Source organism: Tachyglossus aculeatus, chromosome 2, assembly GCF_015852505.1.
Source record: "Tachyglossus aculeatus isolate mTacAcu1 chromosome 2, mTacAcu1.pri, whole genome shotgun sequence".
Classification (NCBI taxonomy): Eukaryota; Metazoa; Chordata; class Mammalia; order Monotremata; family Tachyglossidae; genus Tachyglossus; species Tachyglossus aculeatus.
In genome coordinates, this window is record NC_052067.1 from 21,003,221 (window position 1) to 21,014,761 (window position 11,541).

Below are 11,541 nucleotides of genomic sequence, written 5' to 3' on the forward strand. Positions count from 1 at the left end.
CACCGTGGGACAACCTGATCACCCTGTAACCTCCCCAGTACTTAGAACAGTGCTTTGCACATAATAAGTGCTTAATAAATGCCATCGTTATTATACTGAACTCTCCAGAGCACTTAGTGCAGTGCTCTGCACATAGGAAGCACTTAGTACATAACAATGGATTTATTGATTGATTGATACTGCTTCTCCCTCATTCACAACCACTGAAACTGAAGCTTCGGGGGGCTTGCAATAGTGTTAACCTAAGGGGCCCCATGCTACCAGGGTTCACTATCCTGGCTCTTCTGTTGGTAGCAGAAACAGAGATACAGGGATTGGAGGACTACAAGGGTTGAATCAGTCTTAGCAACCCTTTGAAAGCTAAAGAGAAGGACAATTGTAACCATTCATTCATTCATTTATTCAATCGTATTTATTGAGTGCTTACTGTGTGCAGAGCACTGTACGAAGCACTTGGGAAGTACAAGTTGGCAACATATAGAGATGGTCCCTACCCAACAGCGGGCTCACAGTCTAGAAGGGGGAGACAGACAACAAAACAACACATATTAACAAAATAAAATAAATAGAATAGTAAATATGTACAAGTAAAATAGAGTAATAAATATGTGCAAACATATATACAGGTGCTGTGGGGAGGGGAAGGAGGTAGGGCAGGGGGGATGGGGAGAGGGAGAGGAAGGAGGGGGCTCAGTCTGGGAAGGCCTCCTGGAGGAGGTGAGCTCTCAGTAGGGCTTTGAAGGGAGGAAGAGAGCTAGCTTGGCGGATGTGTGGAGGGAGGGCATTCCAGGCCGGGGGAGGATGTGGGTCGGGGGTTGACAGCGGGACAGGTGAGAATGAGGCACAGAGAGGAGGTTAGCGGCAGAGGAGCAGAGGGTGCGGGCTGGGCTGGAGAAGGAAAGAAGGGAGGTGAGGTAGGAGGGGGTGAGGTGATGGACAGCCTTGAAGCCTTGTTCTCCTGGATGAGCAGGCACTCCCCTCCTGACTAGGAACCAGAACCTGAGCTCATTTCCCTGCTATTTCCATGGGAGCTTCGGGAAGGACTTTAGAAGAAAGGGGAAAAGGAAAGAAAAGGCAAAGAAGCAAATAGTCCAAGGAGGCAGGGAACTAAGGATCGACTTAGTGAGAGGAGTGGTTTCAGGCCCAGCCCTCCTGCCTTCCCTCTCCCTTTTGCCTCAGCTTGGGTCTTCAACTCTTTCAGAGAACTGAGGAGAGACAGGAAAATCCAATATAGTGCAACCAAGAGTTAACTGGGCATTTTTTGAGGATAACAATAACAGTTATCAACTTGGTAAAGTCTTTCCTTTATGCCGAGTGCATACACATTCAGATCAGACAGTAGTACCTGTCCCACCCGGGGCTAACAGTCTAAGTGGGAGGACTAGGAACAAGTGTCATCTCTAAGATCTTCCTTCCAAACCAAACACCACCCCCCCCCCCCAAAGAAAAAACCCTAATAAATGGCCCTTCAAATCATGATGTGCAGTATGCCCTAGATCTCTCTTCTGAAATTCTGTCCCCCTGGGGATAGTCCCTCAGTGGCCTGGCATAAACATCTACCCATTAGGCATAGGAAATGGAAGTTATACTTTTATGATATGCATTTGACCCTTGGCGTTTTTTTAAGGACTAAGCCAAATATATTTGAGCATAATGTGTAAGAGTAACCAAAGTTTCGTGCCCCAATGAAAAAAAATGAGGTCCTACCTTGTATATAACATCTTTTGAAATATTTTAGAGATTTTCTTATTTGAATGTCACCCCAGAAAAACATTTTCATATGATCCATGGGAGACTAAAATGCATCAGGCTTGTAGAGTTTGGGAGAGGTAATTCAGTAGCAGCTATGATGACTATACCTGTTGTAATCATACGAATAATTGTGAACCAGTGCCATTTAAGACACAGTGCCTGGTCAGGATCAGAAAATCCTCTGGTGAGTTTCAAAGCTGAAACAGATTGATTCACCATCTCTCTGTCCTACATACTTGGACACATTTTTCACTGCTACAGGAAAGCGCAGCTAAGACCGCATAAGGTATTTTTATTGGCACAAGATTTGCATTCATTTTCCCTTCTGTGCTCACTGCATTCTCATTTCCTCTCCCAGTTTACCCATTTTTACTTTGAAACCAACAAGATGGAACATGGGTTTTCATCTTTTTCTTCCTACGCCCCACTCCTACTACCAGTCCATCCAGCACATCAGGCCGAGCTGCAGATGGTTTCTGAAACTGAGAACTGGGCTGTGGCAGATTGATCCCACTGACCTTTCAGAAATGGAGGGGGAAAGCAGTGTGGTCAAGTGGATAGAAGACGGTATTGAGAGTCAGAAGTACCTGGGTTCTAATCCTGACTCTGCCACTTTTCTGCTGTGTAGCCTTGGGACAGTCACTTCACCTCTCTGTGCCTCAGTTACCTCATCTGTAAAATGGGGATTAAGACTGTGAGCCCCACGTGGGACAACCTGATCACCTTGTATCCCTCCAGCGCTTAGAACAGTGCTTTGCACATAGTAAGTGCTTAACAAATGCCATCATTATTATGAGCCCCAAGTGGGACAGGAATGGTGTATCTTGTATCTATATACCCTAGTGTTTAATACAGGGTTTGGTAGAGAAGCAGCATGGGTCAGTGGAAAGAGCACGGGCTTTGGAGTCAGAGGTCATGCGTTCAAATCCCAGCTCTGCCAATTGTCAGCTATGTGACCTTGGGCAAATCACAAAACTTCTCTGTGCCTCAGTTACCTCATCTGTAAAATGGGGATTAAGACTGTGAGCCCCCCGTGGGACAACCTGATCACCTTGTAACCTCCCCAGCGCTTAGAACACTGCTTTGCACATAGTAAGCACTTAATAAATGCCATTATTATTATTATGTAGTAACTGCTTAACAAATACCAAAATTATTATTATTAATTATTATTATTGTTTGGAAAGGAATGTCAGAGAGGTTAGCTGTAGAGTGGCATTTTTCCTTTTAGTACTTGAAATTCAAGGAAAAAATATTTTGTGTGTGTGTGTGGTGTGTGTGTGTACAGAAGCAGCATTGTCTAGTGGATAGAGCACGGGCCTGGGAGTGGGAAGGACCTGGGTTCTACTCCCAGCTCTGCCACTTGTCTGCTATGTGACCTTGGACAAGTCTGGGCAAATTTGTCTAATGGGGACTAAGACTGTAAGCCCCATGTGGGACAGGGACTGTGTCCAACCCGATTTGCTTGGATCAATCCCAGTGCTTAGTACAGTGTCTGGCCCCCATTAAGTGCTTAACAAATACTACTTGTGTGTGTGTGTGTGTGTGTGTGTGTGTGTGTGTGTGTGTGTGTGTGAGTACGTATGTGTGTGTGTGTATATATACACACATCACCAGAACTCTTGGGTAACTTTTCTTTAATACCCTTCTCTGCCCTGACAATCCCTCCCTGACTGTATGGTGCCTGGATGCCGTCCAGCCTCACTGTCTATTACTGTTCCTCAGCAGCTGACAGAGATTGGAGCTGTGCTGTCTGCCCCTCTTTTGAAGTGAGACAGAAAATGGCCATCATTAATTTTGCATGCAGCCTCGCTTCCCAAACCTCTACAGTGTGGTGACGCTACAGCTGGGCCCAAAGTTAATTAACTACATGCGACAGAGGCACAAAAGGAATAGGAGCTGCTGTGGCACTCACTTAACTGCAGGCCCTGCTGAAGGTCCAGGAAAGGGGAGACCTTTCCCCTCCCATCTCTGGGATGTTGATTATTCCAGAGGCTTAAGACAGCTGAGGCTGGATGTCCCCTGACCCCATCCAATTCAATTAGACACTGATGCCGAGGGCTGAGGCTCAAGAGGTGGTCCCTTTGCCTGCCTTCGGGCCTATTCAGATAGAGACATATTGGTTCACACAGTGAGCCCGAGTGGCCCAAGCCCGGGAGTGTGAGGAGCCCTGGGCCAGGGAGGGGACCAACACATGAAGCCTAGCACTGTTGTTGTTCCCTGGAATGTGGGAAAACATCATCTGATTTCACTGCATTGATTTCTGATCCATCAGGCAGATAGATAAAGACCCAACAGCCCCTTCAGCCCTCCCCTACTTCCTCTCCTCCCCTTCCCCCCAATACCACCCCTTTTCCCTCCTCTCCTCTCCTCTGTAACGTTTGACCCTCTCCCCTTTCCATTCTCCTTTCTACCGCTATAAGGGCTCACATGAGTACTCGAATGCCTCTGCACAGAGGATTGCAAACTTGACAAAAGCACTGGGGACTCAGAATGTCTAGCTGATTACTGAATTGTACTGAGGGAAGAGGGGTGGGGGGAGGACAGGAGAGGAAAACAAGGTCAACCACTGAACTCACAGTCATTCTTACTGAAGTATAGTTTTCCAAATCAAGACCCAATTTCAGCTTGTCCCCAACGCCATCACTGAATGGATACAGCTGATTAAGGAGCTGAACTAATAAGGGGCCCAGATCAGGGAGGCCTGCAGTAATATTTCTTCCCGATGACTTACTGGGCCAAGCCTGAAACAATATCAAATGATCCTTTTGCTGTGTCATTCTGTCCTTCTCAAGATTTGTAAATTGAGTGTCTCCCCAGCTAGATTGTAAACTCCTTGAGGGGAGGGATCATGTCTACTAATTCTATTTGTAGTTTTCCAAGGGCTAAGTAGAGTGTTCTGTACACAGTGGTACTATCGTTTGAATCTCCCTCACAATAGCATTCATTGAGTGCCTATTTGGTGCAGTGCACTATTCTAGATACTAGGGAAATCAATGTCTTATTTATTGAACACTTGCTATGTGCAGAGCACCACAAAAAGCACCTGGGAGAGTACAATATAGAGGAGTAAGTAGATCCATAACCTGCCCACAACAAGCTTATAGTCTAGAGAAATATAGAATAACAAAGTGTCATATTCCCCGCCCATACTCTAACGGGGAAGAAAAACATAAAAATAATTCACCACTAAGAGTGGTCAAAATCTACGAATTGAGTGGATACAGATACACGTGTGCTAAGGAAGGTGTAAGGCCATGAGCGGTAGAGATGGCTGAAGGGATGACACCGCTCAGAGTTCTGGGTGTTCTTGCATTCGCGAGGGCTGCTGTCAGTCTACATGGGTGACCTACGTGAGCGGTTGGTGGCTCTCGTGGCTCAATGGCTGAATGGTTTACTGGGGCTGAGGGACAAGGGGAGGGACAAGTGAGCCAGGCATTGGTCCTAATTAAGCTCGGGCTGCCATCACCACGGTGAGCAGGTGGTAGCAAACTGGGAGTTCCCCCCACTACCCAACCCCCACCTATCAGCTTGGTCCTTGTTTGTAGCTAGAGCCTCCTGGGAGGAACACCCCTTTTCAGGCCCATTCTTAAACACAGGTCAAGTGCCTGAATGCTGTGCAGTCTGCACTGTATGAAAGGAAACAATATGGCCATTGACTGTGAGAGCTGGAGAGACAAAAGCCAAATAGGAAAGGAAGAGAAACTATAAATGAAGTGGAAAGATACTGTGATAAGATGGCGCCTCAGATATTCTTGCTGCTGCTGCTGTTGTCACTGTGGAAAGGCAGAAGGAGGAAGGCGAGAAGTTTCATCGGAGAGGCTGGATGGTTTTGTAAATTACGGCAGTCATTTAAAAGCAGCATGGCATAGTGGATAGAGCATGGGTTTGGGCGCCAGAAGGTCACGGGTTGTAATCCCGGCTCCATCACTTACTGTTCTAAGCACTTGTCTACTGTGACCTTGGACAAGTCACTTCACTTCTCTGGGCCTCAGTTCCCTCATCTGTAAAATGGGGATCGAGACTGTGAGCCCCACGTGGGACAGAGACTGTGTCCATCCCAATTTGCTTGTACCCACCCCAGCATTTAGTACGGTGCCTGGCACATAGTAAGTGCTTAACAAATACCATATAAAAACATAAAATAAAAGCAGATCCAATCCAATTGATAAGTGTCCTTGGGGCGACAATCAGATTAAATCGATGATGCGTGTGGCATCCGCCCATCCATCCATCTGTCTTCCATCCTTTGCTGCATGGAAAAGTTTCCTGAGGGGTGGGCTTGTTTGTGAGATTTCTAAAAAAAGTGTCTAAGAATGAAAACCAGTCACAGTCCCATCTCCTGAGGGAGAGGAATTACAGGATGAAGAGGCAACTGCTCTCATGGTGCTTCTCATTCTAGTTGCTTGGAATCACACACTGGGTAAGGCCCACTGTCAGCTAGCAGAGTTGACATCGTGGACTGGTTTCAGATGGTTGATGCCCTCTGCCAGGCTGATACCTTCTGCCAGGATGACGACTATCCTGAGGTTCAGCCTAGAGATGTCCTGGTTCTTTAGCCATTTCCCTTTTGGCTTCTAATGTGACGCCCTGTCTGTGGAGGGAGCTGGCTTGTATTTCAATTTCCTGGAATTGGTTTGTGAGGCCCAAGGTGGGTGTTGAGAAATGGAAATAAATCAAGGGGGATGGGGACTGCTTCAGACATTCAGATGCCCAGAGGTGGTGGGGGATAAGCAGCCAGGCCCTGCCACTTGTCTCATTTGATGCCAATAAGGTACGCTATTTTGTTGCCCAAACACGATGGAACATAATGAGGTCATTTGTAACATCGTGCAGGTGACCATTTCTTTAACACCGTGGCCGCTCTTTGGCCAAGAGCCCTGTACAGCCTGGCTCTGAGATCCTGCCTAAGGCCCACCAACAGATCACTTCTGGCCCACCACGTTTGTGAAGGACAACGGTGTCACTGTCTCGGAAAGGAACTTGTGGCTGCCATCTTTGATAGGCCCCATGAGGCTGACATTGCTATAAAGTGCACCCCGAGGTGACGTTATACCCCACTTACCATTTAAAGTTGGCCCTGAGAGAAGACCCTTTATTTTCTGGGCAATTAAGTCAACGAGTAAGCCACACATCAACAGCGCACACTAATTGCTTCCTCCAATCAGCCACTGGTTTCTCCAAAGCTCACGGCAGCAACAGTGTTGTGAATATAAGTGCTGTTCCATCTTCTCATCACAGAGCTGCTCAGTCCCTTTCCCAGCTCCTCCTCTCTGGCGAGCCAACCTGCAGACTAGTTGGTTGGAAGCACTTATTCTGTCCTGCGCTGATTATCAGCCGCCTTGCTGACCTCCCTGCCTCCTGTCTCTCCCCACTCCAATCTATACTTCATTTTGCTGCCCGAATCATTTTTCTACCAAAACGTTCAAGCCATGTTTCTCCACTCCTCAAGAACCTCTAGTGGTGGCCCTTCCACCTCTGCATCAAACAGAAATGCCTTACCATCGAATTTAAAGCACACAATCACCTTGCCCCTTATATTTCACCTCGCTACTCTCCTACTACACCCTAGCCCGCACACTTTGCTCCTCTAATGCCAACCGTCTCACCATACCCCAAGCTCGTCTATCTCACTGCCGACCTCTCGCCCACATCCTGTATCTGGCCTGGAATGCCCTTCCTCTTCATATCTGACAATTACTCTCCCCACCTTCAAAGACTTAATGAAGGCACATCTTTTCCAAGAGGCCTTCCCTGACTTCCCTTCCCTCCTTTCCTTTTCTCCCACACCTTTCTGCACCACCCTGACTTGCTCCCTCTAGACTGTGAGCCCGTTGTTGGGTAGGGACCGCCTCCATATGTTGCCGACTTGTACTTCCCGAGTGCTTAGTACAGTTCTCTGCACACAGTAAGTGCTCAATAAATATGATTGAATGAATGAATGAATCCCCCCCTCCCAGGCTGCCTTCCCCTCTAGACTGTAAGCTCATTTTGGGCAGCAAATGTCTGTTATATTGTACTCTCCCAAGTGTTTAGAATGGTGCTCTGCACACAGTTAGTACGCAATAAATACGATTGACCGACTGACTGACCCAAGGAAACCTGCGGGCAGTTGCATATTCACAAACCCAGCTGGTAGCCTGAGACCTCGGAAGAGCTCATTTATAATAATAATGATGGCATTTATTAAGCGCTTATTATGCGCAAAGCACTGTTCTAAGCGCTGGGAAGGTTACAAGGTGATCAGGTTGTCCCATGAGGGTAAGAGCATGGGCTTTGGAGTCAGAGGTCATGGGTTCAAATCCTGGCTCTGCCAATTGTCAGCTGTGTGACTTTGGGCAAGTCACTTAACTTCTCTGGGCCTCAGTTACCTCATCTGTAAAATGGAGATTAAGACTGTGAGCCCCAGGTGGGACAGGGACTATGTTGAACCCAATTTGCTTGTAACCACCCCAGCACTTAGTTCAGTGCCTGGTACATAGTAAGTGCTTAACAAATACTTTCATTCATAGAAGCAGCATGGCGTAGTGGATAGAGCATGGGCCTGGGGGTCAGATCGACCTGGGTTCTAATCCCATCATGGCCATTCTTCTGCTGTGTGCCTTTGGGCAAGTCAATTAACTTCTCTGGGCCTCAGTTACCTCATCTGTAAGATGGGGATTGAGACTGTGAGCCCTTCATTCATTCAATCTTATTTACTGAGTGCTTACTGTGTGCAGAGCCCTGAACTAAGCGCTTGGGAAATACAAGTTGGCAACATATAGAAACGGTCCCTACCCAACAACGGGCTCACAGTCTAGAAGGGGGAGACAGACAACAAAACAAAACATGCGGACAGGTGTCAAGTCATCAGAATAAATAGAAGTAAAGTTAGATGCACATCATTAACAAAATAAATAGAATAGTAAATATGTACAAGTAAAATGAATAGAATGATAATCTGTACAAACATATATACAGGTGCTGTGGGGAGGGGAAGGAGGCAGGGCGGGGGCAAGGACTTTGTCCATCCCAATTTGCTTGTATCCACTGCAGTGCTTAGTTCAGTGCCTAGCACATAATAAGCATCTTACAAATTCCACAATTATTATTATCACTATTATGCCAACTGGGGCTTGGGACAGGGCTGTGGGGAGAGGGTTTAGGCTCAGAAAGGTCTCAGGTGTGTGACCATCTGGACACTCCCTGGCTCCCCTGAATTCACCACACCAAAACCAGCCAGACCCCTCTCTTGCCTCCAGGAAGAACCTGCCAGGGCCCTTTCCCTGGCCTAGAAACCCATTCTTCCCATTTGCCCAGGATCCCCAATCCCCCACCGGTCTCCTCCTCTCCCATCGGATTAGAAGACGTCAGCCCGCCTGCTGCCACGGCCTCTTCCCGAGCGGAGCGGGCCAACGAGCGCTGGCAAAACCCCGCAACACGCGACTGCTAGCGGGGTAGGAATGGAGAAGACACGGCATTAATTATTATGGCAGGGACCCAGCTGGAGCTGTCGCGTGGATCTCATCTCCAGAATTAACCAAGGAGAAAATAGCTCATGGTTCAGGAATTAGGGAGCCTGGGGACTCGAGCAGATATCGGAAACTGTCTGGAGCAACGAACAGTTGATGAGAGCTATCTTCCTGTAAGCTTCCATCTCCCCGGCTGCAGCATTCACTGCTGCTCTCGCCATGCTCACCCCACACCTGATGACTTCCCAGCTGATGGGAAGAGGCATGTGCCAAAGCCGCCAAAGCTCCTTTTGTCCTTCCCTTGTCCCCTGTAGGTTTGCTGTCAGCCCCTCACCCGTCAGATCAGCTGACAGTGGAACTTTTGAATCATTGCCTCCTCCCTGAAGTGAAATATCTGGCGGGGAGGGGCGGGGGGGTCAAAGGGCCAAACGCCTGGATCTCTGGGACCCAGGATGACAAAGAACCCAATCGCCCTCAGCACAAACCCAGGGAGAAAGATGAACAAACCAGAACCAAACCAGCTTTGCTGTGAGCTCTCACCCTGCATCTCCCTGCTGGGGACATTGGAGACCAGGCACCGGTTCTGGGATTGGCTTTATTATTATTATTACTACTACTTCTAATAATAGTATTCGTTAAGCATTTACTAGGTGCTAAGCACTGTCCTAAGTGCCAGAAGCAGCCTGGCCCAGTGGAGAGAGCACGGGCCTAAGAGTCAGAAGGTCATGGGTTCTAATCCCGGCTCTGTCACATGTCTGCTGTGTGACCTTGGGGAAGTCACTTCACTTCTCTGGGTCTGTTACCTCATCTGCAAAACGGGGGTGAAGAGTGTGAGCCCTGTGTGGGACAGGGACTGTGTTCAACCTAACTTGAATATACCCCAGTGCTTGGAACAGTGCTTAAAACAGTGCTTGGCACATACTAAGAGCTAACAAGTACCATTATTATTATTATTACTATTATTATTAATAATAATAATGAGCTTTGGGTTGGACAGTCCCCGTCCCACATAGGGCTCAGAGTCTTAAATCCTCATTTTCCAGATGAGGTAACTGAGACCAAGAAGTGACTTGTCCAAGGTCACACATCAGGCAAGTGGAGGAGTCAGGATTAGAACCCAAGTCCTTCTGACTTGTAGGCCCGGGCTCTATCCACTAAGCCACGCTGGCTTTGCCTGAGTTTTGCGGCACATACATTGCCGTTCAACTTCCCAGGGAGCTGCTGGGTTCCGGCCCCCGGCAGAAACCTGCCAGCTGTTTCCCAACGGGCCTTGGATGGGAGGAGATTCCCCTCCTGCCCTCTCCCCCTGCACCCACCAGTGCTCGGTGGGTAATTTATCCAGATAATGCAGTCCAAAGTTCTGCTCCTGCCTCGTCCTCCACAGGACAGATGAGAAGGTCTGGGGAATTTTACCTAAATTGGCCCCTCTCGCTTGGGAGATCCAGCCTCAGGAAAGCAACTGCTAAAAGGACCTTTCTCCCAGTGTGCTCCTATTCCTCTCAGGTGGGGGCAGAGGGCTCTTTCAACAAGCAGTCGATCGATCATAGTTCTCGAGCGCTTACTGTGTGCAGAGCACTGCACTAAGCACTTGGGAGTACAATATATCAGAGTTGGTTCCCTACCCACAGTGAGCTTGCAGTCTAGAGGAAGAGACAGGCATTAATATAAATTATAGATATGTACATAACTGCTTCGGGGCTGAGGAAGGGGTGAATAAAGGGAGCAAATAATAATAATAATAACAACAATAATAATGGTACTTGTTAAGCGCTTACTATGTGCCAAGCACTGTTCTAAGCACTGGATAATAACGTTGGTATTTGTTAAGCGCTGTTTGCCAAGCACTGTTCGAAGCACTGGGGTACATAAAAGGTTATCAGGTTGTCCCATGTGGGGCTCCAGTCTTAGTCCCTCATTTTACAGATGAGGTAACTGAGGCACAGAGAAGTGAAGTGACTTGCCTAAAGTCACACAGCTGACAAGGGCCAAAGGAGTGGGAGGAGAGGAAATGAGAGCTTATTCAGGGAAAGTTGCTTGGAGGAGAAGTACCTTGAAGAAAGTTTTGAAGGTGGGGAGAGTGATCATCTGTCGGATAAGAAGAAGGAGGGCACTCCAGGCCGGAGGCAGGATGTAGGTGAGAGGTTGGCAGAGAGATATGACTGAAGGAGAATTTCATTCCCCTCCTCAGCACTCACGCACTCATACACTCAGCACTCGTGCACAACGGGTATATTCAGTTGTATATTCAATTATTTATTTGGCTATTTCACCCTGACATATTCCTAGGACTACCTATATCTTTTTTTTCTTCTTCCTGCTCTATCAGTAAATAATTTCT